Source organism: Rhineura floridana, chromosome 1, assembly GCF_030035675.1.
Source record: "Rhineura floridana isolate rRhiFlo1 chromosome 1, rRhiFlo1.hap2, whole genome shotgun sequence".
Taxonomy (NCBI): domain Eukaryota; kingdom Metazoa; phylum Chordata; class Lepidosauria; order Squamata; family Rhineuridae; genus Rhineura; species Rhineura floridana.
The window spans coordinates 159,813,334-159,836,040 of NC_084480.1; the positions used below are offsets into that span (position 1 = coordinate 159,813,334).

The 22,707-nt window shown below is 42.7% G+C and overlaps 1 protein-coding gene across 1 annotated transcript in view; it reads right to left on the bottom strand.

Annotated features, from left to right (window-relative positions):
* The window catches only part of CNN1 (calponin 1), a 121,150-nt gene that overhangs the window by 69,607 nt on the left and 28,836 nt on the right, over positions 1–22,707 (bottom strand). Inside the window, exon 2 of the mRNA XM_061582112.1 lies at positions 2,622–2,765. The gene's annotated coding sequence lies outside the window, so the exon portion shown is untranslated. The remainder of the gene's footprint in view (positions 1–2,621; positions 2,766–22,707) is intronic.

Consider the following 22,707-nt stretch of genomic DNA (forward strand, 5'->3'; position numbering starts at 1 on the left):
GCCCAGCAGCAGCTTTCCATGATCTAATAATGTATTCACCTTTTTCTTTGTGACCCTTGCATTGAAATCATCATGAATCTGGTTCCGGATAATATATAGTCCATGTGGCCCTTGTAGGCAGGTCAGATGTCGTGAACAAAATGAGTTGGAGAAGACTCTTTCCAATATGAACTGAGGAGGGGAGAGGAGAGGCTGGTTGCAGGTGCATCAAGAGGAAGTGATGCTAGAGGGACGTGTCTGTTGGCAGAATGTTTTCTGAGGCCACTGGTATTGCTGTCTAGCATCAAGAGATAGCACTGTGCCTCAGAAAATAATTTATGGAGCTCTGCTCTTGCTAATAAGAACCTAAAAGCATTCTCCCCTCCTGTGGTTTCCAGCAACTAGTATTCAAAAGCATACTGCCTCCAACTATGGAGGCAGAGCGTAGTCATAGTAGCCATTGATAGCCTTATCCTCCTTGAATGTGTCTGATCATCTTTGAGAGTCATGTAAGTTGGTGGCCATCTCTGCCTTTTGTGAGAACGAATTGCATGGTTTCACTATGAGCTATGTGAAGAAGTACTTACTTTTGTCTGTCCTGAATTTTCCAATACTGTTTCATTGGGTGTCCACGGGTTTTAGTGCTATTACAAAGGGAGAACTTTTCTCTATCCATCTCCTCATACCATTCATAATTTTATACATTTCTATAATGTCACCTCTTACATTTTCTGTACTTTTTCCGCTCTACAATATCCTTTTTGGTAAGGCTGTACACAGAAATGTACACAGCATTCCAAATGCAGTCCCACCATAGATTGATATGATATATTGGCAGTTTTATTTTCAATACCTTTCCTAATGATCCCTAGAGTGGAATTTGTCTTTTTCTCAGCTGCCACACAGTGGGTTGACATCTTCATTGAGCTGTCCACTACAACCCCAAGGTCTCATTCCTGGTCAGTCACTGCCAGGTCAGACCCCATGAACTGTGGATTTTTATGCTCCAATATGTATAACTATACATTTGTTTTCATTGAATTGCATTTGCCATTTTACTGACCATTCACTCAGGAGCTCTTCACAATCCCTTTTAGTTTTAACAACCCTAAACAATTTAGTATCACCAGCAAACCTAACCACTTTACTACTCACACCTAATTCAAGATAGTTTTTGAAAAAGCAGAGGTTCCTTGGGGTACTGCACTTTGTAGATCCTTCTATTGGGAGAACTGTCCATTTATTCCTTCTTTCTGCTTTTGAACTGCAGCTGCCATGCAAATATCACTGCTACCTTTTGTCATAGCTGACTGACATTATCTGCTGTGCTTCCTACTGATGTAATTTTCCTCACCTCTTTTAAAGCAACTTAAAAATGATTTTTATATCATGCTGCATTTTATTTTGTATGTTTTTATGGAGACTAATTGGTGGTGGAAGTCTGAGTGCACTTAGTCTTATTAATATATTTATTTATTTATTTGGTTAGTTGGTTAAAGCACAGATAGTGGTTTTTTTTCTCATAAAGCTGCAAAAATTGGGAATGTTTTGTGCAGAGGGTTATATTCTGTGGAAAGGTGATGCTGTGGGATAAGGGGTCAAATCTGTCCCTTAAAATCAAAGATGTCTGGCAACCCTCCTGTGATCTCCCATTTATCAATTCCCTGTGGCTTCTTTACTTTCAGCCTCAGACTGCTGGATCAGTCTTTCCGCATCAACTTTTTCTTTGACTGAAAACACCACCACCTGGCCCTTATGAGCTGTCTAATCACATCTCTGTCTTATTCTGGATAACATCTGACTCTGCTGGCTGATAATTTGTATTCCATTCTTCATCCTAGGAACAAATCAATAGAAAGAAAGAAAAAGCTTGGAGTTTTTACTCTGAACTTAAGTCCTGGCCCATCAAGTCCAGTATTCTGTTCCTGTAGGGGCCACCGAGATGCCCATGGCAACAGCCCTCTCCTGTTTGACTTCCCCAGCACACAATATTCAGGGACATGCTCTCTCTGATACTGGAGGTAATATATAGCCATCATGACTAGTAGCCATTGACAGCCTTAACCTCCATGAATTTGCCAAAACTTCTTTTAAAGCCATCAGAGCTAGTGGCCAGTCACTCCATTTTGAGTGTGTGGATTCCATTGTTTTGACGATATACTATGTGATGAGGTATTCCCTTTTGTCCTTCCTGAATTTCCTTCCATTCAGCTTTATTGGATAACCCCAACTATGACAAGAGAGATCTACTTTCTTCACACCATGTATTATTTTATACACAGCTATTGTGTCTCCATTACTCACCATTTTTCTGAGCTAAAAAGCTCCAAATGTTGTAACCTTTCTTCACAGGGGAGTTGCTGCATGGTGCGGCTACCCCCTTTCACATTCTACAGCATCTTTTTGATGTGTGACCAGGACTGTACACGATGTTTCAAGTATAGCTGGCTGCACCATAGATTTGTATAAAGGCATTATGATAGTAGCAGTTTTCTTTTCAGTACCTTTTGTAATGATCCCCAAAATTGAATACAGTATGCCTTTTTCACAGCAGGTGCATGCTCACTCATTTGTCTTTTAGTACCAACCTGTGATACTCTGAGACATATCATTCCCCCTCAGTTTCCATCAGAAAACTATACCTAATGATTCTCTTTCTCTTGAGTGCTGTTGTAGGGTGCACCCCACCAGGAATATTTCTTGATGTTCTTGGAATCTAGCTGTTGCTGAAGTCTTGTTCACTTCAGTGCCGCTTGCACAGCTGTGGTTCCCAATGGACTGCAATTCTGAAAGATGAATGACAGTGACAGCTGGGTCTGAAGCCAGAACAGGGGTGAAAGTATTGGGGTGGAGGAAGATTCTTCCCTCCAGTACACATATACACCAAATCCCAAAATAAGGCAGCTTAGCTGTGATGTACCTGCTATGTGATTGGATTTCCCATTTTTTTGCTTTTTTTAATATTAACAAGCTGCAAGCTGATGTGAGGAATTGGAGCTGGGCAGGGGTGTTAACCCTTTTCTCTGTGCACAATCAAAGCCACCTCTCCCTGTAAAGCTGCTATGGTCATCACTGATGAAAGGAAAATATAGGCCCTATAGATACCACAAAATGTTATATGGTTCTTTGATACAAAGACCCTTTGTTTGTTTGTTTAAGATACTTGCATCCCACATATCCTAAACTCAAAGCAGTTTATGCAAGATTAAAATTATATCTAAGCTCTCATAAAATATATAAAAATTAATAACTATGCTGATTCAAACATATTTGGTTAGAAATACCTGATTAATGAGGTTATCAACCTATACCTGACACTAGGAACATTTCTTTGATAAATGGTGTGTATGTGCTTCCTTATAAACAGCAACTTGGGTGATGCTGGCCTAGATGATGGTGGACCACATTGTCATTAAGTGTACAAATGGATGTGGAGTAGTGAATCAAAATTGTTTGCGCTGACCACACAGTTATGATCCTGTTTAACAGGAGCCTATGAGTGTACGCTCAGACCAAACTCATATAGGCTGCCCTGTGCATGATCCTTACTTCATTTGCAGCAGGTACTGTGGTCTTTTGTTATGAAATTGAAGGGCCCACTCTCAGTTCCTCCATAGGAAGTGGGCAGGAAACCCAATCATCTGGTTTCCCACAAAAACACAGGTCAAATTGCCCAACAACTAGTGCGAGAAGAGAACCAACACAAATGGGTTCACAGACGTGTGACTTCCCTGCCTTCCTGTAGGGAAGAGCCAAAGCAAGAGGAAAGAACCAGGATTCTTCTCTTCCAATTATCTGATGGATTTACAAGTGCCTGGAGGGGGCAGAGTGGTGGGGGGCAATTCCTGGGCTTCTCAAGTTGTGTCAGCAAAGTTTTTGAAGAAGCTGTTTTACAGGTGTGGCACAAGGGTCCAGAAATTTCTCATCCTGATAGATGAGATCAGCTACAGCAGCAAGGAGAATATCAGAAGAAAATCATCATAATTATTTAAATCCCGCCTTTCTCCCAAAGGTACCTGGAGTGGCCACAGACATACACAGACTAGACCCCAGTTGTGCACAGCAACGTGGAACAAAAAGGATTCCAAGTGGGAGGTGATTCTAAAACAGCGCTTGCAGCTTGCAGCTATGTGTCACAGACATGACCAGCTGATAACATTTTTCTGCCCAAAAGAATCCAAGAGGCACACTCCAAGATGCCTTGCAATGTTGCAGAGGATCCCAGAGTAGTGCCACCATGGATGCTGAGCCCCAGTGCCTTTTGCTATAGGAGCTCCTAGAGTGCACCTCTTGGATTGCCTGCTTCTTCTTCTTTGTCACACCTAAAAACATTCCTGCCCCAATTAACCATTTTAGCAATTGCGGCAGGTACTGCTTATATAACTTTCAAAACGTTGCAATGTTGGAGCAGCCATTGATGGCTGCAGCTTTCCTCAAAAACGGAGTTTTCTGCTTTAAAGGCTCTCACCACCTGTGGCTCTCAGGAACACTGGTGTTCCCTATCAATGTGCTTGCTTTAATGTAGATAGTCGTTGCTATTTCCCTAACAGAGCTGCACTAGTAGAATTCCAGATAGGGTTGCCAGGTCGGAAGCATCCCAAAACCTGAGATGTCATAGGGTGGGCCCTAGTGACATCATGGGGTGGGCCCTAGTGATGTCACGGGGGCGGGACCTAGTGACATCATGGGGCGGGCCCTAGTGACATCATGGGGCGGGCCCTAGTGACATCATAAAGCATGATACGTTAAGTATCAACCACAGTTGCTTGGAGCATACCATTCAAACAAAAAAAATGCCTTTCCTGTCCAAAACACCTTCTCTCGACTTCTGTGCAAGAACCCAGTAAATTCTTTGCAAACTTCAAGAGATGGACACCTAGGGATATTGGGAGGGGTGTGTGGAGAGAGAGAGAGAGGTTCTCTCAAGGACACATCTGTCCTGTTTACTTGCCGCCCTGGGCTCCTGCTTGGAGGAAGGGTGGGATATAATAATAATAATAATAATAATAATAATAATAATAAAAAATTAACATTAACACTAGCTCCACCAAATAATATAAATTAATGAATTATTTAAATAACTCATTGCATCTTAGAATACAGGAGCATGAAATATGGTCTATCCAGATAATAAATCCAATCTCTTGCACAAATACCTAGAAGTTCAGATTTGATGAAGATCAAAGTACTGCAGGAATTTTTTTAGGTAACTGTGATAATCCTTAGGAGAAATAGTTCTTCCACTATACACACCACGATGTACATTCCCACTACCCTCTGCTTAAGCCAATAACATTTTTCTAAATCCTGTGATGTTAAAATCTAAAGCTCTCCTACAAAATTTTACATTTTATAAATGATATAGATTAATTACAGAACTTCTGAAATATATTTTCCTTATGCTGGAAGCACTAGTTAGTCTCATTTAAAAACCCCTCCACTTTTTACATTTTCTAGGTTTATTCATTCTCCCACACATGCTTCTTATTTTAAAATGTGTTGTCCTGGAGTGCTCCAAGCACTAGAGGCCTAAACCCAAGTATGGAACACATCTCTTCTAGTCTAGCACCGGAAAGCACACCAGGGCAGTTGTTCCACAGAGTCTACAAACCTATAATTATAGATATGCCATGCATTAATTAGTACATGGTGTGTGCACATCACCAGCGGCATCTTAAGGCAAAAGGAGGGGCCATGTACCTGAGCCTCAGTGTATGAGGTGCAGTCAATGAAGGGGGGCACAGGGAGCTGCCTGCCACCAAGTCAAACCATTGGGTACATCTATCTCTGTACTGCCTACACTGACTGGCAGCAGGTCTCCTGCGTTTCAGGCAGGGAGTCTTCCCAAGCCCCACCTGGAGATGAACCTGGGACCTTCTACATGCGAAAGTGCTCTGCCCACTCAGCCACAGTCCTTCCCCACGGAGTGTGGGGAGTTCCAGAGGGGGGAGAGGATGCCAGGGGTGGCTCAAGGCATGTTTGAGGGAGAAGGGAAACTGGGGGAAGGGGGGCTCTTTTGGCAGGAGCCCAAACTGGTCAACCTGCAAGAAGGTGTGGCATGAGGGGGTGCCCACCTGCATTGACCCAAGTGTGCGAGGAGGGTTTGGTTCAGTTTTGTTTTTTGGGATGGGGGGGTCGGGAGATTATTAGAGGGTGGTTAATCCAGGCAGCACCCTATCAGTCCTGGGGAGGGAGCAGCACCAGGGATCAAGGGTGGCTCTCTAGTCCTCATGGAGGATGGTGGGTTAAGAACCTAAGAAGAGCCCTGCAGTGCTGGATCAGGCCAACGTGGGCTCATCCAGTCCAGCACATCCTCTTCTCACAGTGGCTGACCAGCTGCGGGGCCCCTGCGCTCCCCTTCCGCAATCCGCAGCAGGATAGCAGGGCAGAAGCTTCAGAGCTGCCCACCATTCTCCCGCTTCACCTATCTTTCTCTCTGCTGTTTTTTGCAGCGTGCGCAGGTTTGCCATAAATTAAGATGGCAGGCAAGGTTTCCCTAAGAGGCTGAAGCCACGAGCGTGTAGCACACATGCATGCCATCAACCAAGATGGCGGCAGAGGCTTCAGCCCCTTAGGGAAACCTTGGCCGCCATCTCGATTGATGGCAAACCTGTGCGTGCTGCAAAAAACAGCAAAGAGAACGGTAAGTAGAGCGGGAGAATGGTAAGGGGCTTGGGATCTCCTGCCCTGTGGCCAGCCCTGCTGGGTGGCCATGCCACACCATGCCAAAAACCGGAGATCCAGGGACAGGGTGTGTGGTCTGGCCGTGGCGCCAGAAAACACCCCCCCAAAGCCGGAGATTCCGGCCGAAAACCGGAGATCTGGTAACTCTAATTCCAGAGGTTTGGTTCAAAGTCCTGCCCCTCTTAACTTAAAGTACTTCTTCACACAGCACAACTGCGGAATTTGCTCCCACAAGAGGTAGTGACGGCCACCAACTTAGATGGCTTTAAAAGACGATTAGACAAATTCATGAAGGCTAAATCAGTGAATACTAGCCATGATAGCGATGTTCTACAGGCACTGTCGGAGGCAGTAAGCTTCTGAATACTGATTGCTGGGAATCACAAGTGTGCTGATGCACTCAGGTCCTGCTTGTGAGCTTCTCATAGCATCTCATTGGCCACTGCGAGAACAGGATGCTGGACTAGATGGGCCTTTGGCCTGATCTAGCTGGGATCCTCTTATTTTTTTATGTACAGGACTGTTGTGAGAATAAAATGTGGGGGGAAATCTGGAACTCCTTGAAGGAAGGGTGAATGTAATTGAGGGGGGTGGAACTCTCTCTCACACACACACATATACACTCCCTACCCTGGGACTTGGTTGAAAGCTGGCTCAGTTAATCCTATTAATTCTTCACTATCCAGCAGATGTCTTTGGAAAGGGACTTGCCTTTCCTGTGTACTTTCTCAGACCAATGAAAGGATTTGACTTTTTCTGCCTCTTCCTGGGGTTCTAAGGCATCCTTCAAACATGGCCAGGCAATTCAAGCCTGAAGAAGTGCACAGAACACACCTAACATATTTGACAAAGTACAGAGAGCTATTAAGCCCTCCTACTTCATGTGGTATTGACCCTCCATGGCGCAGAGTGGTAAGCGGCAGTAACACAGCCGAAGCTCTGCTCACGGCCGGAGTTCGATTCCAACGGAAGGAGAAAGTCAAATCTCCGGTAAAAGGGGTCGAGGTCCACTCAGCCTTCCATCCATCCGTGGTCGGTAAAATGAGTACCCGGCATATGCTGGGGGGTAAAGAAAGGCCGGGGAAGGAACTGGCAATCCCACCCCATATATACGGTCTGCCTAGTAAACATCGCAAGACGTCACCCTAAGAGTCGGAAACGACTCGCACTACAAGTGCGGGGACACCTTTACCTTTTACTTCATGTGGTAGATGGCACAGAAGTCCTAGCCTGGGGATGCAGCAAGAAATTTTTTGTAGGGGATTCAGACAAAAAGATTAGGCTCTGGAAGAAACCTTTTATGCACTGGTACTGGACCCTTAGTCTTAAAGAGGGCATGGATAAGGGGTGGCATAATAGAAGCATAAGAGTCAGATCCAAGCAGAGGACACCAAACCTTCACATAGGAATTCCCCCCCCCAAATAAGCCACTCAGGAATGTAATCCGGGGTCTTGGGAGGAGTCTTAGACCCCATACTTTTTTTGGGAGCAAAGTCCCAGCAGGGTCCCTATGTCTCTAGCATCCTATGAGCCAATCAGCATGAAAGGGGAGTGTATTAGCCACTGAGAAGAGTCTTCTAACATGCTTCCTCGTCTTTTTCCTGCTGATTGGAGCCAAACAGAGTGAAAGGAGGTGAGTCAGTCACTGAGAAGACTCTTCTCAGTAGTCAACACATATCCCTTTAATGCTGCCTTTCTCCCTGTTGTTGTGGGAGAAGGTGTCAACAAGGATCTCATTCTCAACTCAGCAGCAAAAAGGTTTGTGGTTTTGTTCTAGCCCAAAGCCGGAATGAGGGGAGAAGAAGGAAAAGAGAGAAAAAATATGGTGAAGGGGAGAGGGGAAGAAAGTGTGTGTTTCGCCTTTTAATGATGTATATATATAAGTGTCATGCAGGGTAAGGTGAAATAAATATGCCTAAGAACATGTGTTTGGGGTAGCCAACACCAGAGGAATTTCCCTGTTTAAGTTTTCTCCTAAAACTCATAAGCAGAAATGGAAGGAGGAAGGGATGACACAGGGAGATAGGAGAAGGGGATTGAAAAATAGCTACCTAACTTCTAGGTAGCAAAATTCAGAAGGTTATGATTCCTATGCAAAATAAGTCCCTCAACTGATTAGAAAATGTGCTTTCATTTAGGAAAAACGGGCTTTTTTTTTTTTTGCAGGGCAAAGGAACAGACTAGTCACCAAAGCAATGCTGTGAGCCAACTGGGACTTCTAGCTTCCTGGGTAGCCCTGTGGACTCCCTTTCCTTGCATGGGAGATCTCTAAGCAATGACCTCATTCCTCAGCCATCTCTACCCATGAGCTATTGATGCCACATTTTTTTGGAGCACCAGACATCAACCATGGCCCTGCCAAGTGGGATGCTGCAGTAGCAACCCAGTAGCATCTTTGTTCTCTGGCAAAGGAAGCATCTCTCTCTCTCTCTCTCTCTCTCTCTGTGTGTTTACCAAGCTAGCAGGGTGGTGACGTCAGTCCAACCACTAGGGTTCTATAAATGGAAATGCTCATTCTTAGTAAAGATATAGCATGCAGCAGGGGGGAGAGGGGGAAGCTCTGATTCAGCCTCCATGCATCCCAACCTCACATCATCAGGAAAAATTAAAATCCCAGCAGCTCCCTCAGGAATTGATGAGGCTGCATGTGCCAAATGACACACTGAGCTTTGAGGATTATATTGGTGCCACAATATGGAATGCTGCAAACCTGAACAGACATCAGGACTGTCCTGATTTTAGGATAGACTGTACCTCCAAAATCTCTGGCAGAGATTTTTTGCTGGCCCTGCAGGTGAAAATTAGAGATTGAACCTGAGATTGCCCAAAATTTAAAGTATGTGCTCTGTTACTGAGATAGAAAACATTTTAAATGTTCTGTACCACATGTAAAGCAAGCCACTATGCCACTAAACTCACTGAAGGGTTAATTTGAAAGTTTGTTGGGCCCAATGTGGTCAACGTTAAGTCATGTGATCATGTCTTTTACTCAATCAAACTCTTAGTCCAGATTCCCCAGATGGCTTAATGGTAAAGCCTGTAGAGGGCTGGCAGGACTTCCCCCAGCATTGCTTCTTTAAGAGGAGATGACTAGGACAGACTCTGGGAGCTTCAGCTGGAAGGCAGGTGTTCTATCAATGTATCTGGCAGAAAATTATGGGAATATTGCCCATTGTGACTTTTCTCTTCAGTTTTCACATGGCAAGGTCATCTTACAAAACTTTGCCATGTGGTAAGTTTCCACATCCTGAAAATTACAACCTTATGGTGAACTTTCCACCTTAAAAATGACCGTTATGACTTGTTCATATTTGATTTCCACCCCCAAACACAGTGGGGTTTAACTTGTAAGCTCCCTATTTCATTTGGCCCTTTTACAACTTTTTTTTAACTGCAAGATCCAGAGGATGTTTTCCTGAAATTGACATTAAATTCAAACATGACATTATTTCTGTTTTTCTAATTTTTCAATATAAGCTATATAGGTATAATTATAACTCCACAAAAAGTTTGAGATTCAGTGGAATTGCATAAATGAGGAGGGACTTCTACGTGTATAGAATGTTGAACACAGTGGGACTAACTACTTCTTACTTCTGAGGAAACATGTACATGGTTGTACTGCAATGGTATAAAGGAGACGATTTGGCATATGACTAGAAAACAGAAAGTGCTTCTCCAATAGGCTTGAAAGACTGTGTGGCTCACTAGCACTATTCATGGTACATTGGGACGAAGCAGAAGTCTTGCACTGCAGATGAGGCTGGCAGCCAGATCTATATACTGAGTTGTATTCACCCATGTCCTACTCAGAGTAGACCCATTTAAATTAATGAGGCTAGCTGAGTCATATCTATTAACTGCAAAGAGTCTACTCTGAGTTGGACTAGCATTGAATACCATCCATTGTTGCTATCTTCATTCCATAAGGGGTGAAAACACTGTTTTTTTCTCTAAGTTTAAAATGTATATGAGTTGTACCAAAGTAGCAGGTCATAAAATAATTTGGGTAGTTCTGAACTAGGAATGGAAAGAGATGTGAATTTCAATTCTCTGTTTCTCATTTTTCCAATCTTAAATTCAGTTCTCCACATTTCTGTAGCATTTTGTGTGTGTGTGGGGGTAAATTGTTAAAATTCTTCAGTATTTCTCCTAATAAACACATTGTAGTATGGTCTGAAGGCACATGAGGCCAGCCCTGCTTGAAGCTAAGCAGGGTTAGGTCTGGTCAGTGCCTGGATGAGAGACCGCTTGAGAACCATATGTAAGCCGCCTTGGGTTTCTATCAGGAAAAGAATGGTGGGGTATAAATGTAATAAATAAATAGTATGCAGTTTTGACAATGTACACATTTTTGCGAGCATTTTCTCCTAATATAATGTATTTTTGTATGTTATTTTCGCAAAGATATTCATTGTTATACATCCTAATATATGCAGTTTTGCAAACACTGGATGGAAAATAGCATTGTAAAACTTGGATGAATGTGAATTTTGAAGAATGGCTGTGTTTCAGTTCACATATAGTTTCGGAAAGTGCAAATTTGATAGATTCAGTTTCCTTCGAATCAAATTTTGCCCTCGTTGCTATTCTGAACGTATTAACTTTGCACATCGTGAGATAATAAAATCCTATACAGTAGGGCCCCGCTTATACGGCGGGTTCCATTCTGGACCCCCGCCGTAAAGTGGAAAACGCTGTAAAGTGGAACCCCATTGACTTTAATGGGCCGCATTGCGCGGAAATGATGCGGAAATGGTGCAAAACATCGCAAAAGGGGGAAAAAACCCTTTAAAATTGAAAATGAAAGGCGCCGCATCAGCGGAACGCCTTAAAGCAGAACGCCATAAAGCGGGGCCCTACTGTAGTAATGCTGGTGGATCCTTAAAATCTGGCATTGAACAGAATAAGTCCATTACTTTTTACAGCCTTATAAAATGCTCCCCATGTATATGTAGAAAGTCATCCAAATTTGATGGAAGTATGCGACACAGGGTTCTGTGCCAACAATGCTTGGCACCTTTGTTACAAGAAGTTCAGTTCAGCTGGAACTCTGTATGTGGCTTGGAACTATGTGCCTATTTGGCTATGCTCTAAACCATTAGTGTATTGTCACTGCAAAGTAATCAAAGAGGGCCACATTGGTTTAAGACAGATATTCTCTCAGAATAACAACCATGTATGATTGAACTTCCACATTGACCACAACATTAGTGAAAGTCCCCTGAATCCTTCCAATATCTAATGCAAGTAGATACCCTTACTTAGCCATTAACTTTACAAAAGGCTTCCTCCAGCAAGCATCTTCCACCCATAATTAGAGTGTCTAAATTTACATTTCCTGGTAAAATATCTTTAATACTAAGGAAGGACTATCCTTCTAATCCTGTCCTTAACAAGATCACCCTTTGTGTTAATGTTATGCCAAAAAGGAACCCTGGTTCCTATAACTGGGCATCACTGGGCAAAGTGAGACTTCTGCAGCCTAGCTAGATTCTTTATCCTTGCTTCTCCCTGCCTCTCTGTCATGTTTGCTATTTTCTTCAGATTCAATCACTTTGTCTGAGCCTGTTGGTTACTCTTTCAGAAAACAGAGGCAGCTAGCTGGCCCCCTGTACTGAAAGGGCCTACGACCTGCTTTTTGAATCACTGCCACAAACCCCAGACTCGGGCTGTGAGCACCCTGCTCGCTTACAACAAAGTGTTTCTATTGGCCACACCTGGTGGGGCAACAGGTTGATCTGCTGATCAGTTGCAAAATCTGTTTGAAGCTGAATTTTTTTTAAAAAATGCACTTGAACTGATCCCACCAGGTCTTACAGTGAAAAGGGGTGGAATCTGACTAGCATCGTGTGCCCCCATTTTCAGAAAAGAGAGATGGAGATGCACTGGAACCTGGAGAACAGTGAGTGTGTCTCTCTGCCCTAGCTATGACTATGTAAACACAGGTGACAATGAAACTCAGACCACTTCTCTTGACTCTCCCTCTAAAACAGGCTATTACCACCATCTCTACCTTTCTCTGATCTCACTCTCGCTACCTTCCTGTTTGTCCAAACCACAGTCATTTGCATCTAAACTTTCCCCCTAGAGCAGCCTTTCCCAACCAGTGTGCCTCCAGATGTTGTTGGACCACAACTCCCATCAGCCTCAGCCAGCATTGCCAATGGCTGAGGCTGATGGGAGTTGTGGTCCAACAACATCTGGAGGGACACCGGTTGGGAAAGGCTGCCCTAGAGCATTTAGGCTTCCATTGCAATTTTTCTGGTTTCCTAGTGCCTGCTTCCACTCCAACATGAGACAATATCTCTGCTGTCTTCCATCTCTGCAATAGGAATTGTAGAAGCTTATGGTCTGGGCAATGTGGGCTTGGGAAGTCTGTAATTTGTGTTCACTAGTCACATTACTATTTTATACTTCTGTATTAGTGCTTCAAGCCACAAAGCTATTTTCCTCACTATTCACCATTTTGTATTCGTTCATATCAGAGCATGGAAAAGTTATTTTTTTGAACTACAACTCCCATTAGCCTAGCCAGCATGGCCATTGGATTGGGCTGATGGGAGTTGTAGTTCAAAAAAAGTAACTTGTCCAAGTTCTGATTCATATTGGCATTTGCAGGTTCTTGCTAATTCTCCCCAAAAAGCAAGACTATATGGCATACTTCCAAATATATTAGCTCAGTTGCAATAACTTGCGATTGTGACACACAATTGTCTTCTGGTAAGATCCTCAAAGTTATATTTCTGTGGACATATGTGTAGGTTCACATATACATGTGTCTATACACAAAAGCAGATCTGGTAAAACCTCCCAAATGTGTGCAGACTAAGATTCCATGTGGATGGGTGAGAGATCAGGTTTGGCTGTATACAGATGCACTGAATGAGTACACTCAGTATCACCCCCTTCCCCCACAAGTATCATCAGGCATTTTCACAGTATTCTTAAAAGATGTTAACAGATTATTCACTGAGATGTAAACCACACACACACACACATGTATGTATACAAGTATATGTATGTACAAGTCAAATGCTGGATCAGCTCATACCCTTGCCTCTTCTGTCCTAGTTCAGATGCGTTGTCTGGGTTTTGGGTTTGTTTGTTTTTAATGCTGTGACCAGCACAATGTCATAGTTGTCTAAAACCACCTTCTTTTCACACTTAAATTCACACACATCACCCCATTTCACACACACTCTGCAGATCCCACAGCATGGTGGAGAAATAGATAACCTGAAGGTGTCTTGTGCTGTGTTGATATGCTCTGTCAGAGCAACATTCACTTATAGGCAAAAAGTCCTTGTGGTTTAAGAATGTACCTATAGCCCACAGATATTTCTATCAAACTTTGGAGACCTGACCTCCTTTCTGTGAACATGGCTGATTTTTAATTAATTTCAACAAATTATGAGATCACTGACAGAAAAAAGTCCAGGGGTCTGGATTTTTTTGTTTTATACTTTGAACTCTCGATTCTCTCTGACTGTTTTGTGTATCACCATGAAAATTTAGGGTTGTTAAGCAAGCGTTTCTGAGTTCAGGACTATACATTTTGTAAGGTGAGCTTATGGGAAGCAGCAGAATGGCATGGGAGGTATTTTCAATTTAACTTTGTGGCATGTGAAAAAAATGTGAAGAAAATTAGCAGGGATGGCAGTAGAAGGTAGATATATGCTTCAGCTAACTCCTACCTGATTAACAGAGGCTCCAAGTAAGATGACCCTTCCCTCCTTAAGCTGGGAGCCCCAAAGATTCTCAAAGGCCCCATTTCTCTGCTACTTTCCCATATAAAGGCTGAAAATGTGCACTGCTTGGCTTAAGGCAAACATGTTTATAAAAGTACTGTGGAACCTGGCACTCGTGCAGGCTCTTGTACTCCTCCCTCCCTCCGTCATTCCAGCCTGCACTGCCTCACTGGCCCACTGCTGCTTGCTTCTGATTGTTACCAGATTTATGGACAGCCAAGGAAAAGGGGGAGGAAAAACACAGAAAGCAAAGCAAGTGAGGAAGGAGGCTGGACTTATAAGGCAAGTAAAGAGCAGGACTCAATCTGCTAGAGTCAGACGTTTGGCTCATTAGGTATAGCAAACTGCTGAGATAAATTAGTCACCACCCTTTAGCCTCTCTGCTCAGTGCCAGTAACTTTCAGATTTGCAGAGTTAAAAACCTTACTTCAATAGGACTGATAGGGGCATGTAAGCTAGCAGTTAGAGCAAGGGGCAGGGAGTCAAGCTCTGTTTCATTGCCTGATCTGGGTATGGAGGTGGGGCAGCACTCCTGCATTCTCTTCTTTGCTCTAGAAAGTTAAGAGGGACAGGACTTTGAACCAAACCTCTGGAATTCTACTAGTGCAGCTCTGTTAGGGAAATAGCAATGACTATCTACATTAAAGCAAGCACTGATAGGGAACACCAGTGTTCCTGAGATCCACAGGTGGTGAGAGCCTTTAAAGCAGAAAACTCCGTTTCTGAGGAAAGCTGCAGCCATCAATGGCTGCTCCAACATTGCAACGTTTTGAAAGTTATATAAGCAGTACCTGCCGCAATTGCTAAAATGGTTAATTGGGGCAGGAATGTTTTTAGGTGTGACAAGGAAGAAGAAGCAGGCAATCCAAGAGGTGCACTCTAGGAGCTCCTATAGCAAAAGGCACTGGGGCTCAGCATCCATGGTGGCACTACTCTGGGATCCTCTGCAACATTGCAAGGCATCTTGGAGTGTGCCTCTTGGATTCTTTTGGGCAGAAAAATGTTATCAGCTGGTCATGTCTGTGACACATAGCTGCAAGCTGCAAGTGCTGTTTTAGAATTACCTCCCACTTGGAATCCTTTTTGTTCCATGTTGCTGTGCACAACTGGGGGCCTTGGGCATTCATGCAACCTCAGTTCCTCTATCTGTAGAATGGCAATTACTATGACCCAGTTTCAGAAGGACAAATAAAATAGAACTTTATGGTGCATAAATAAATATGAACAAATATGGACAAATAAAGCAAGTTGCATATTGTGGGGAAGGGGGGTGTCACAAAGTGTTTCCAAATGTGGGATTGGGTATTGGTTTAAATAGGGGAAAGTGTTACTATGTAGAAAGTTAAAGTGTGACAAACTATGGAAAATTATTTAGCAACAATACATTGTTTTGGGTTTTTCTGATCCTAGAAACTTGCAGAGCAGCTGGAGGAGGTGGGGGTAAGGTATTTGGCAGATGCACAGAAAACTACTGAACTTGGAAAAGGGAATCCCAACAGGTGTAAGCAGGGTTTAGGTGTAAGCCCAGCAGCCAGCACCAGAATATTGGAACAAGAGCGTCTTTAATTCTCATATCAACAACTATGGGAGTTTCCTTACGGTAACATTACAAGGGAAGGCAAGTCAGGTTAGCACTCACTTATTCAGAATGATAGGCTGACTATTTGTTTGTTGAGCGTATTCTTTTCTAGGCCAGCCTATGAGCCAAGATGGGACACTTGGAGTGCTTGGTCTTAGAGGACAGCATTGATATAGTGAGCATAACTGAAACTTTTTGGAACAGAGAAAACCAGTGGGACACAGGTATTATTGGATATACACTATATTGGAAGGACAGGAAAGGACATATTGGAGAGGGTGTCACTCTATACATGAAAGAGGTCATTGAATCCAGCAAGCTAGAAACCCCAAAAGAGGCAGACTCCTCTGCAGAATTGTTGTGGGTGGTGATACCAGACCTCAAGGGTAATTTAGTACTGTGGACATTCTATTGTCCCCCTGATCAAAATGCTTCATCTTGAGATGAAAAATGAAATCAAGAAAACATCCAAACTAGGAAATGTTGTAGTAATGGGTGATTGAAACTACCCTGACATAGACTGTGGGCACACTGGTCACTTCAAAAGCACCAATGATTTTTCTGCCTGCATTTTGAAATGACTCTGCCCATGGCTGGACACATCTCCCTTCCCCACTGCTGACTTCAAATCTTCAGGACCACCCACAGCAAAGTGTTAGGCCAACCACTATCTCTGCCTGAGTCTACAGCAAAGTGTTTCCATTGGCCACACCTGGATGGGTAACTGGTTGATCTTGCGAACTCTGTCTGAATCTGAATTTAAAAACAACAACGCAGGAGCTGATCCAACCAGGTTTTAGAGTAAAAAGGGGCAAAGTTTGTCTAGTGTCATGTGCCCCCGTTTTCAGAAAACAGAGGTGGAGACACACTGGAACCAGCACAACAGTAAATGTTTCTCTGCTCATAGACTCCAACATTCAAAACAGGAAAATTGAGGAAAATGAGGGGATTGATAAAGAGAAAGCTGAAAGTCAAAGTCAAGTGGGTCAAATCACTCCAAAATGATTGGGAGCTGTTTAAAAACACAATACTGGAAACTCAACTGGAGTGTAGAACACAGACCAGGAAAAGTACTACTGAGGCCAAGAGGATGCTGTCGTTGTTAGTGGGCCAAGTGAAAGATGCTATTAGAGGCTATTATCAATTTTTTGAAGGGAGCCTTGTCGAATGAGAGTAAAAAGGAACACATGCTGGCAAAATAAATGCAAGAAAGTATGCTAAAAAATGTGAGTACATTGCTAAAAACATAAAAACCAACTACAAAAATTATTTAAATACATTCAAAGCAGGAGACCCCCTAGGGAGGCAGTTGGACCCTTGGATGACAACGGAGTCAAAGGTGTGCTTAAAACAAGATATGGAGATTGCAGATAATCTGCATGAATTCTTACTGTCTCCCCAAGATGAATGAAACAGGCTTCTTCCTAGCCTTTCATTTCACCCCAGCCTGAGGCTATTCAGACCTTTCCATGTGGGGCCTCTTTGCCTTCAGCTCCAAACTTTCCTATGAAATTCTGAGTTATATTCATTTTGGGTGAGTTGAGAGATATGGAAAGCTCCCATTTTCTTTGTCTTGTTGTACGTTCCCTGACTTGGAGCTTCTAACTGTTTTCAGATGGGAGGCTATAAATGGTTTCTGAAAAAATGAATGAAAGTCACAATCATCAGAATGTATTAGCACCAATCAGAAATGCAAAAATAGAGGCTAAAAAGATAGCATCCTCAGTAGAACACCGCCTCTCAAACTTTATATATGCACCAAATCCATGGGAACCATTTCCCTGTGGTGCACTCCTATGTTGGTCTGGGTATGTGTGCACGCGAGTGAGTGAGCGAGTGAGCGAGAGAATACCACAAGTGTGCCAACTTTTGATTCTGTGGGCCTTCCCACCCAACTGATGGCATTCTTCTGAGGTGGGAACCACACTATCCTTGCCCTTGTGACATTCACACATACAGACCACATTGGTCAAGGTCAGAGAGAAACAGCTCCCACACAAGACAGTTAATGGGTGAAGATGGCTGAGAGAGGTGGAGGGGTGTTTGGGAGAAAGTGTCATACTAGGGGTTGAAAAATAGTATGATTTTTCACATGCCACAATGTTAATTTTAAAATACCTCCCATGCCATTCTGCTGCTTTACATAAGCTCATTTCAAAACAAAACCTTACAAAACATATAGTCCTGAACTCAGAAATGCTAAACAGCATCTAAACTACAAAACCAATATTTTATTATTTTTTCCCTGTCTTTTAAAAAACAAATCGAAGTATTTATATATAAGTACCAAAATACTAAAATCTTTTTAGTGCAAATTTGAAAATTCGTTCAATGCCTCCAAATGTGCTGTCTTCCTGCTCTTTCTGTTCAGTGCCATTTAATGAAGGCATTTATTTTTGGTTCAGTTATTTTAGTTTTCTTCTACTATTACTTTTTAACAGCTTTTAAAAATATGTTTTATTGAATTTTTACAAATAGGTAAGTATTTAAAACTTATCCCCACCTCCCTTCTCTTCCTCCTCCCCTTATAATTACATCTTAACAATGTTGTCTCCTATTCCTTTGCAGGTTACAAAGCAAATGCATTCCTCTCCACAATTGTACATGAGTTGCTGGTGGGTGCATTATTCGGCTATGTGTGTTTGCATAGGACAGAAAGCAAAACCATGTTTCAATAAAGCCATATTTGTTTTGGTCTTTGAATGCACATACTTGTTTTGCCAGTTTTTCCATCAGAGCTAATGTCCAGACCTTTTGTTTCCATATGTCTAAACTTAAAGCATCCGTTTCCAGTGTTGAGGGATTGCTTGTCTTGCAGCTACCAGTAGGAAGGCAATTAGTTCTTTGTGTAGCAGTTTACTTTGATCATTTTTTAAAAAAGCATTAGTAATGCCAGCTGTGGTGTGCAAGCGACCTCTTGAGCAGAAATCAATGTTATTTCTTTAAATACATCAATCCAAAATTTTTGAATTGCATTTCGCAACCACCACATCTGATACCATGTACCTATTTGTGCACATCCTCTCCAGCATAGTGGTGATGTATGAGGATTTATTCTGTGGCAATGCAGGGGAGTTAAGTACCATCTATGGAGTACTTTGAATGTGCTTTCCCTCATGTTTGCAGATATTGACAGTAACTGCTATTTTGCCAACGTTGTCCCAATCAGCTTCTTCCATTACAATTCCCATATCGCTTTCCCACAGTCATTTTAGGGTTTGTAAGTTACCTGTGTGAAAGTTGCGTATCAATTTAGATATCATGGAGAGTATCCCTTTTAAGCCTGGGGGTATGCTACAGACCATGTGCTCAAAGGGAGTAAAATTACAGGTAGCTTGGGCTTGCACTGTTTTATTTGAAATAAAATATGAATTTGATGTATCCTGAACCAGTCTCTACTTCCCTGCCCTAATTTAGCGGACAATTGAATACCAGATAGAGGTTTTTGATCTTCATAAAAGGATCTCAAGCGATAAAGGCCTACTTCTTTCCATTTTATGAACCTCTGAGAGCTATCATTATGATAGAATAAGGGATGAATCCAAAATGGTATTAATGGAGATATATCTGGTGTCAGGTGTTTTTTCTACTACACCCATGCTTCTAAATCTGCCCCCAAAATGGGTTAATTTATTTATTTGTGTCTGAGGCAGAGTAGTGCTGAGAGTTTTTTGCATAAGAACATAAGAACATAAGAAGAGCCTGCTGGATCAGGCCAGTGGCCCATCTAGTCCAGCATCCTGTTCTCACAGTGGCCAACCAGGTGCCTGGGGGAAGCCCGCAAGCAGGACCCGGGTGCAAGAACACTCTCCCCTCCTGAGGCTTCCGGCAACTGGTTTTCAGAAGCATGCTGCCTCTGACTAGGGTGGCAGAGCACAGCCGTCATGGCTAGTAGCCATTGATAGCCCTGTCCTCCATGAATTTGTCTAATCTTCTTTTAAAGCCATCCAAGCTGGTGGCCATTACTGCTTCTTGTGGGAGCAAATTCCATAGTTTAACTATGTGCTGAGTAAAGAAGTACTTCCTTTTGTCTGTCCTGAATCTTCCAACATTCAGCTTCTTTGAATGTCCACGAGTTCTAGTATTATGAGAGGGAGAAAAGCCATATGCATTCCTTTGGATCATGTAGCATTTGCATGATATTTTGAAGATGAAGAGCTTCATAATACCAGGACATATTGGGGAAACCCAAGCCTCCCTGGTGTGCATTCTTGTATAATACCTTTTGTCTAAGTCTGGGTTTTTTATCTAAATGCACAAACGTCAGGCAAAGTTTTTGCCACCCACTAGAACCATTTTTAACATTTTTGAGATAATAAGCACAAAATTTAAAAATGATTTTTTAAAAGATTGAAAATGGCGGGGGAGGGAATGGTTTTTAAAAATGGCACGGTTGGGTGAATTCGCCTTCTGTGCTCAATATGGCTCTGCCACACCCACTAGTGTAGACAGAACACAGCAGGGTGTACATTGGGGGAAACGCCCTATCCTCCCCTCCCCAAAAGTGTGGAAAGTCAAGTGCCATTCAGCTTGTAGCTTTCAAGGGAAGAGTAATGACTGAGTAGCACCAACAGTTGCTGCCTCAGCATCCTGACTGACCTTTTATAATCAGAAAAAACAGCAAAAAAGATTTTATCTCTGACTGGGTCCAGGACAGTTATTTCCTTGCAGAGTACTGAGACAATGTAAAGCGCCCTGAAGACTCCAGTGCTATACAAATGCTGCTGCGACTTACGCAAAATTGTTAAGTGAGACTCTGTCACTCCAATGCTTTGCTGGCTTCTATGACATAAAGAGTAGCCAGCAAACGCTATCCTTTTTCCTACTTTGTATATTATCCTTTTTAGGGACCAAATAGGCCAGATAATGTGTCTTGCCTGACAGTTCATTGTGATTTAAGAGCTATTCTTTTTGCTCTTACTTGCTTCTCTCCACATGCACTGCAGTCACCCAGTTTCTAATCCATTTACACCCTCTCTCTCTCTCTCTTGTAGAAGCCAGCTGGATAAATTTCTAAGGTCTGGAGGCTTCCAATTGGGCAGGAGGCCAGGCCGAGCCTGTTGTCTGTGGGACCTGGACACATTTGTTCTGGGGTCATCTCAGCTTCCCAGTCATTTTGATGAGCACAATGTCTGTCCATGGCTGACTACATCAGGTGTATACTTGAGAAACCCTGGGGAAAATATGTAATGAAGGACAGTGGAAAGAAGCCTTCAAGTACCAGCTATCCATATATGGTGTAGTCTTCTCTGTCGGTGTATCTATCCACACAACACAAACTGAAATGCAAACATCCACAAAATGCAATATACAAATGTACATGCACACAGAGATCAAAATTTAACAAATTAATCTTATTTATTCTATTAGCACTCACTGATTCCATTTAATAAATGGAAATTAGAAAATCACAAACACTGCATAGGTGAGGATTAAGCCACCTAAATTGCAGAAAAAACCAACAATTGAATTTCTACTGCTTGTATTTGTGGGATGAATTTGTTCAGAGAAAAATGATATATGCCATCAGCTGCACCCTACACAAACTGGAGGGTACTTTTTAGACTTTCATGGTGATGCTGAGTGCTTGGCAAAGCCTTTTAAGGCACAAGTTTGGGAAGAAAGCTCTTACAAGCTTCTCTTAAAAATGGTATCTTGCTCTCCTAGCACCCAGATGTTGTATAAGGGTAAGAAATAAACCCAGAGCATAAACATTCTTATTCAAATGTGCTCTAAGATGTTTAGCGCCTGGTGTTGTTTCATTTAGTCCAGAGCAACCTTAAGGCAAAATATCCCAGGAAAGGTTCCTGTGCAAGCCCTGCTGAAGTTAATGGAGGCTCCATTTCAGTTGGTTTTGCACAGGTAAATTTCCTAGTGCATTTTTAGCCTTATTGATGGAATAATTCTCTCTGCTCTGGTGATCTACTGTCTATGTTAAGATCAGCATGTTGGGGAGATACATAATCCCAAACCACATTTGACAATCTGATATTAGAACATGAGATTACATTAAATGAAAGTGAAATGTTCACCTGTGGGGTGCAGTGGGCCTGGGAGCTGAATGCATCCACAGCTCACCTAGTCAGTCAGTTATGCATCAGCAGTCTTGGCTAGGCTTCTTTCTCTGCCTTAGTTTGCAATCTGCATTTATTTATTAATTAGTTAAATTTCCTTCCTGCTTCCTCCCAAATATGTAAAAAGGGGAATAGTGGCCTTCCTCACGTGGCTGTTATGAAGACAACCAAGCAACACATTTTACACAACTCAAATCACATTATTATAGTACAGCAAAGCAAAAGAAATCCCTCCATTGCTACCTCCCTGGGCTGGCAGGAAAAGGACTCACAGGGAAGCTGGCTCCAGGGGATTTGCACAAATCTAAAGAAGGGACTGCAGGATAAGAAGGGAGGAAATGTGGTGGTGGAGCAGGGAGCATATTGGCGTCCTGCTGTATTGCCTTCAGAGAGGCAGAGGGTTAAATATCTACCTACAGTTTCTTCTCTCAGCCTGACCCAGCATTTTCATCTCTTCCCATGCGAGTTGCTACAGTGTGTGTACATGATAATTATACACATGTGTACGTGCAGAGACGGGAATAATCAGCATCAGGGACAAGAATAGCGTCTGTGCAGAGAAACTGACAAAACTGCATGCTAAACCCTCCTGAAACTTTTGACACCTTTTTACTGGTATCATCAGGATACTGTTCTTCTG